The following is a 6,874-nucleotide window of genomic DNA, read 5'->3' as shown; positions in this document are numbered from 1 at the left end:
TGAGCCCTGCTTTGGCCGGGGAGGGCGGGATATAAATAAATTATTATTGTTATTATTGTTATTATTATTATCTGAAGGTATAACCCAAACATTATGAACCTTCCACTTGCTTCTTTCACACAGAGAAGCTTCCAGAACCCTCTTGAATTAATTAGAATAGGAAAGATCTCTACACATCGGATCAATACTTTCTGCACTAAGAAATGCAAACTGGCAGAGGAAACTATGGTCCTCCAGAGGTTGTTGGACTACAAAACCCATCATCCTCGACCATTTGTTATTTTGGCTGCTACTGCTGGGTCCAACGACACCTGGAGTCTTCAGGTTCCTCTGCCACTGATTTTATGGGAATGAAGGACAACAGGCAGAATTCTCAAAAGAGGATGAAATTCCTTCCTGAAAGTATGTGAAGGAGGAACAAAAACAAACAAAAACCTTCAGAAGACGATTTTCTTTATTTGTGTTTTTATTATTGTCTAGTAAATATATTTATGACCACAAAACATGCAATACAGTATATGAAAATAGCAGAAATGTCCTCAGTGCTAGTCGTGGTTCTCATGAAGAACACAGTAGTGGTAGGTGGGTCATAAAATTGGTTTGTTTAAGTATATGGAAAGAGTTATAGGATGTTTATTTACTGTACATAAGTGGATCTGACTATAATAGAACAGGTCAGAGACTCTCATGGCTTCCTGAGGCTGGAAGCCTGCTAGTGAAGCAGGGACATTGGATGAACAGGCACAGAATAGGATTTCACATGGGGTGGAGAGGAGGCCTGAAGCTCTGAAATGGGGAGGTTGCAATGGAAGTAAGGACTGAAGGTACTCAGTGTAGCTCAAGACACTAAGGCTGAAGCCCTATGCACACTGAGTTCATCCCACTGAATTCAGTAGGATTTACTTCTAAGTCGACATGCCAAAGCACCTTTCTCAAGGCCTGTGTCTGCCTCCATGCTTTACAATCGCAGGTTGGGTGAGAGAACTGGTTCCGCTCTCCTTGACTGTGGAAATCAGATATCTAGGGAGTGCAGTGCTCTAGGCTTTAGCAAAATTGCCTCTCTCACATGACAAGTCCCTGAGTGGACAGGGCTTCATATCTACTTGCCAGGGAAGAACTTGGGCTGTTAGAGAGAAACTTAAGGTGTTTATACTGGAGATGGAGTCCTGTCTCCAGCCAGTGACTTCTTCTTTGCACCTCCCAAGGTGTAGGGCAAGCTCCCAGGAAGATGCTTCTAGGCCACTCGTTGGATCACATTCTTATAGTCAGGGCCTGGTGGCTGCTTATTCAGCTGCAGCATCCTAGAGAAGAGCCATTTTACCTGTGGGAAGGAGTGGGGGTGGGGATAAAGAAAGACGTAGAACAGACATGAGCATGGAAGAATAATAATATGCAAATTCTATTTGTTATTAGTGACCAATCAGATGCCCCCGTTGGAAGCCTCAAAGCAGGACTTGAAGGTGCTATACTCACAAGTTGTTCTAGGAGGCATGCTGCCTTCAACAATGGAAGTAAAACATTGTCTTTGCGGGTATTAGTCAGTCTTAACCTTATCCATTAATTTGTCTAACCCTCTTTTAAAGCTTTCCAAGTTGAATGGCCATCATTGCCTCTTGGGGGAGCAAATTCAACTGTTTAACTATGAAGAAGTACGTCCTTTTGGCAATGTATAATAAAATCTTTCCTTGTCATCTTTTCCCCAACCTCCTATTCCTCAACTTGTCTTGCCAACCAACAAGTCAAATCTTTTTCTTCACCCATTCTTCTGATTTTAATGGACTGTTTGACACAGTGTAAAGGTATATGCTAAGTCCTCCACAGAACCATTCACTAATTTACGATAAACAGTACTAATATTTCAGCCTTATCCTAGGACCCTCGTACCTACGGGACCGCCTCTCCTGGTATGCCCCGGGGAGGACCTTAAGGTCCACAAATAACAACACTTTGGAGGTCCTGAGCCGCAAGGTGGTTAGATTGGTCTCAACTAGGGCCAGGGCCTTTTCAGTACAGGTCCCGACTTGGTGGAACGCTCTGTCACAAGAAACCAGGGCCCTGTGGGATTTGACATCTTTCCGCAGGGCCTACAAGACGGAGCTGTTCCACCTGGCCTTTGGTTTGGACTCAGTCTGACCCTTATGTTTCCCTCCCCTTATGGTTTTGATTTATGGGCTACTACTAAAATGAGACTGCATTTTAAATTGTATTTTAACCCGTAATTTAATTAACTTTTTTCCCCTATTACATTTTATTGTAATTTTATTGGTGTTAGCTGCCCTGAGCCCGGTTCTGGCCAGGGAGGGCGGGGTATAAATAATTATTATAATTATTATTATTATTATTATTTTGTCTCTCCCCCCCCATCTCTGCAGTGTTTATGTAAGATGCAAGTGTGGATATGTAGTATCGCTTCTCCTCTACTCACTTTGAACAGTGTCACGGTGGCACTATAGCAAACACTGAGGATGAAGAGAAGGAAGAAAACAAAGATGGTCACCCACAAGTTATCCAGTTCCTCCTTTTTCTCATCACTATAATCAACATCTGCTGACACAGTCGTCTCTGTGAGGGAAGAAAGAGATGTCATTTCCAGTGTTCAACATAAAATATCCCATAACTTCAGCCGTTCCTTCACCCACCACTCATATTTCTACACTTTGTCATCAACCCATGGTGCAAGAATCCAAAGGCATCTGTTCCTAAATTTGACTGTCATTGTAGTAATTGCAGATGCAGGTAGGGATGTAGGAAACCCACATGGTAGGAATTCTGTCACGGTGCAATTCCACTATGACAATTCCTTACTTAAAGCCAGGCTATGGGTTGCCATTTAAAAATTCACATTGCCCAGTGGATTCTATCTGCTACCATTTGTCCTGCCCTTAATGATATAAATGATAGAATTATGATGAATCATGGGTTCTGTACTACTGTTAAAAGGTAAAGGGACCCCTGACCATTAGGTCCAGTCGTGGCCGACTCTGGGGTTGCGGCGCTCATCTCGCTTTATTAGCCGAGGGAGCTGGCGTACAGCTTCCGGGTCACGTGGCCAGCATGACTAAGCCGCTTCTTGCGAACCAGAGCAGCTCACGGAAACGCTGTTTACCTTCCCGCTAGAGCGGTACCTATTTATCTACTTGCACTTTGATGTGCTTTCGAACTGCTAGGTTGGCAGGAGCAGGGACCGAGCAACGGGAGCTCACCCCGTCGCGGGGATTCGAACCCCCGACTTTCTGATCAGCAAGTCCTAGGCTCTGTGGTTTAACCCACAGTGCCACCCACGTACTACCATTACTATTATTCCTCCTTTTTCTTCCAGTCTAACATAGACTACAAAATCCATTATGCACAAACTTCACACCTGCAAGATCATCTATGGCTTCTATAACAATTAATATTATCTAAATTTTGGATTAGTGGCTCGGTGTAGGATCTTTGGGAACCTTCTCTGTTCTCCCCATGTAATGTTTGTGCCTAGTCCTACAGAGTAACTTCACTCTGTTGGGAGAGCTCTCCTTGTCCCTTTTCCGTCACTCTGCCTAAAGGACCAGTTCATCCAATTCTTATCAGCTTGTTTCTGATAAACTTGTTGTGCAAAGTGGTTTAGAAAGGCCACACAGTGAGCTTCATGGTTGAGGAGTGATTTGAATCTGGAGTTCTAAGCACCAAACCGAATGCTAACGAGTGCACTAAGCAGAACATCTGCTAACATTGAAGCAAGGAATAACCAGGGAGTAGGTGTGGGAAGGAAGTTGTAGATGGCTGAGGCCGCACCCTGGCAGCCCCTGGGGTCTCTTCTAAATATGGGGTCTCTTCTAATTCTGATGAGAGAGGTAGGACATTCTGTAATGTCTTCTGTTACTCTCTTCCTTTGTTTCACTGGACGCAAACACTTTTATCTAATACTGGGTTAACTGGGTTAACTTGCCAGTACCACAATTTTAGATCCACCATCTTCAAAAACTGTCAAGAAGTGCCAGTATGTCAAATATTTGTTGGCTCTGATGTTGGCTCTAGCCATTTATATGAATGTGCATATAAATTTGCATTTTTCTTTGCATGAGGGCTTGTGTTTGTCTCTACAGTGGTACCTTGGTTCTTGAATGTAATCTGTTCCAGAAGTCCATTTGACTTCCAAAATGTTCGAAAACCAAGGCGCAGCTTCCGATTGGTGCAGGTGCCTCAGAAACAATAGCTGACAGCTGCACTGGATGTTCGGCTTCCGAAGAACGTTCAAAAACCGGAACACTTACTTCTGGGTTTTCAATGTTTGGGAGCTGATTTGTTCATCAACTAAGCCGTTTGAGAACCAGTATTCCACTGTACATTCATTGCTGTCCTTTGCTTGTGGCAGTGATTTCTTCCATCTATTCTATTGAACTCCTGCCTGCTCACGTCTCCATCCTTCCAGTGTTATCAGAGGGGAAATTCTTACACAAGCCGAGAGAAAAATGGGAGTCTTGCAGCATAACTAGAGCAGGAGCAGTTGAGTGGAGACCTTGGCACTTGTAGTTTCCAAAAGCAGGAATGTCTGGGCTTGAGTGTTCTTGGACAGTTGATTTTCTTCCGTCATTGATTTTCAAGATCATCATCCAAAATGTGAAACTTTGAGTCAGCTCATCATTTTTTTGTGTTTGATTGGGTAGTTATGAGGGTATCTCTAGCTCTTTGGAGAACATATCCCCACTCTGCAACTTTGGGCACTGCCATGCACACCATGCAAACTCCTTCCCTAACGTATCTCTCTCATATCCTCATCTGACAAAAGTACAGTGGTACCTTGGTTGTCGGAGCTTTCTGCCGTCAATCGGGAGCCATGGAAGCCACGTCAGATGTTCGGCTTTCGAAAAACGTTCGCAAACCGGAACACTCACTTCCGGGTTTGCGGCGTTCGGGAGCCGATTTGTTTGGGAGCCAAGCCGTTCGACAACCAAGGTACCACTGTATGACTAATCCATTCATGTGGCCTGAATATTTTGTGAATCTTTCATGGCTCCTCATCCATCTGACCTATGAACCCATCTATCCAGGCTTGGCTCAGTTTGCTCACCCATATCAGTCATATTTAGAGTCAAACTAGGTTTATTATCACTATTACTGTTATTATTATAGTGATTTATTTATATCATGTCTTTCCCCCAGGCCTGGACTCAAGGCAGCTTTTAAAACAACATCGATAAAACACAATGTTAGGTTAAATGTGTTATTTGAATTTGACATATTTCTGTTTTTACGTAGTAGATAGCCAACTTTGAGGGCCAAGTTTTGTTAAGGACCCTGGTGCAAAGGGAGGTAATTTTATATGCAGTCCTGATGAACATTATCATTCCTTGTGGCTGTAATTTGCCATAAGCTTCTATAGATACCATGGTAGGGGGTTGTGAAGGAGGAAACCTCTTTTTGCGCACCACAGCCCCCCCCAAATGCCCCACTCAACAAGGAATCACTTTTAGCTTGGCCCTCAGAAATTATTCACTGTTTTTCAGGCAATGCAGGTGTTGTGCATTCTCTGCTCTCTCACTGAAATACACAACAATCCAGACAATGTGAATTGATGGGGGAGGGAGGGTATATGTTTCAATGGTGAGTGTGCATGTCTGTTGCACCAGACGACAGCTGACTATTTTCTGGCCCTATGAGTACTTTGCTGCTGCTCTCCATTGAGCTAACTTCCCACAGGATGCTTTGCCTACACCTGTGCTTCCGCCTCCATCCAGATAAGCTCTGTACCTGCTGTTGGACTGAGGTTCTAGCTCTGAGGTAGAGAGTGCACTTTGCATCAGTTGCACTCAATGCTAGTCCTACTCAGAGCAGACCTGTTTTAATTAATGGCCCTAAGTTAGTCATATTCATTAATCCCAATGGGTCTGCTCTGAGCATGTGAACAGGCACAACCTTGATGAAGGATCTGGTCTAAGCACGTCCAACAGTGGCTGGTCTGGTGCCATATGAAGACCTTTGCCCTCCACTGTCAGTTTGTCTTCTGCAATTGGCATTCAGAAGCACAGTACCTCTGAAAAGGAGGATTTCAAATAGTAATCACAGCCAACAACTGCAATGAGATCTATGCATTTGTCTCAGCTTGTCTTAACTGCTTCTATAAGAACATTTAAGGAGAGCTTGAAGAGCTTGTCAGAGTGACAAGCATTAGGCTGAGAAGGAGGGCAGATGAGGCTCAATAAAAGTCAGCTTCTCACATCTTGTAAGATATTTCCTGATTTGGGGAAGACGGAGAAGGGCATTGCAAAATAATTTCCCACTGATCTTCTAATATGGGCAGGTCTCTCCATATTATATGTATATTTTCATATCAAGAAGGCAAAATTAGCAGACGAGGCTTTGGCTTTGATTTTGGGTGAATGTTTCAGATTTAAAATTATCATTATCATTACTATCGGTATATGTTTAAAAATGCATTTAGCTCTTGTTTCTCTACAATCATGTCCGCCATTCCCCAGCCTTTTTATTTTCACTCCCTTGTTTTATATATATGGGTTCATGTTTTTCCCACATATGCTGCAATGTATCTAAATCTGTCGCCTCTGTATGAGCTACTTGAGCCTTGTTAGCATCTTGGGCCTGCTTTATTTTCTGCTCCCCTTGCTCTGTTGCTGCTGCTTCTTTGCTTGTTTATACTGTCCTTTACAGCTTCTTTTCCTGCTGTAATATTATCTATCAGCTTCTAATACACAGAACACTGAGTTATAATACTGTTTCTGGGCCTGCAGTGAACACGGCAGCCTCTGCCATGATTGGATGGTGGTTTGAACAACAATTCCATTCAGGAGCTGAGACCTGGTGGGGCAGTTGAGGGCGGGGCAAAGCTACTGATGGTGATGGTGGTGATGGGGTTGAGGGGGATCTGTAACAGAAT

At 43.6% G+C, this 6,874-nt stretch overlaps 1 long non-coding RNA gene across 1 annotated transcript; it reads right to left on the bottom strand.

Annotated features, from left to right (window-relative positions):
- Positions 1-480: 480 nt before the first annotated feature.
- Positions 481-6,665, bottom strand: LOC308572313. Its single transcript, XR_014001703.1, has 3 exons — positions 6,541-6,665; positions 2,426-2,562; positions 481-1,321 (listed from the first exon to the last, which is right to left on the bottom strand). It is a non-coding gene; the product is annotated as an uncharacterized lncRNA (long non-coding RNA).
- Between the last annotated feature and the right edge of the window lie 209 nt (positions 6,666-6,874).

The sequence above is a fragment of the Podarcis bocagei genome, assembly GCF_964188305.1.
Source record: "Podarcis bocagei genome assembly, chromosome: 13".
Classification (NCBI taxonomy): Eukaryota; Metazoa; Chordata; class Lepidosauria; order Squamata; family Lacertidae; genus Podarcis; species Podarcis bocagei.
Note: the sequence above shows the minus strand (reverse complement) of the source record. Positions and strands in the feature narration are given on the sequence as shown.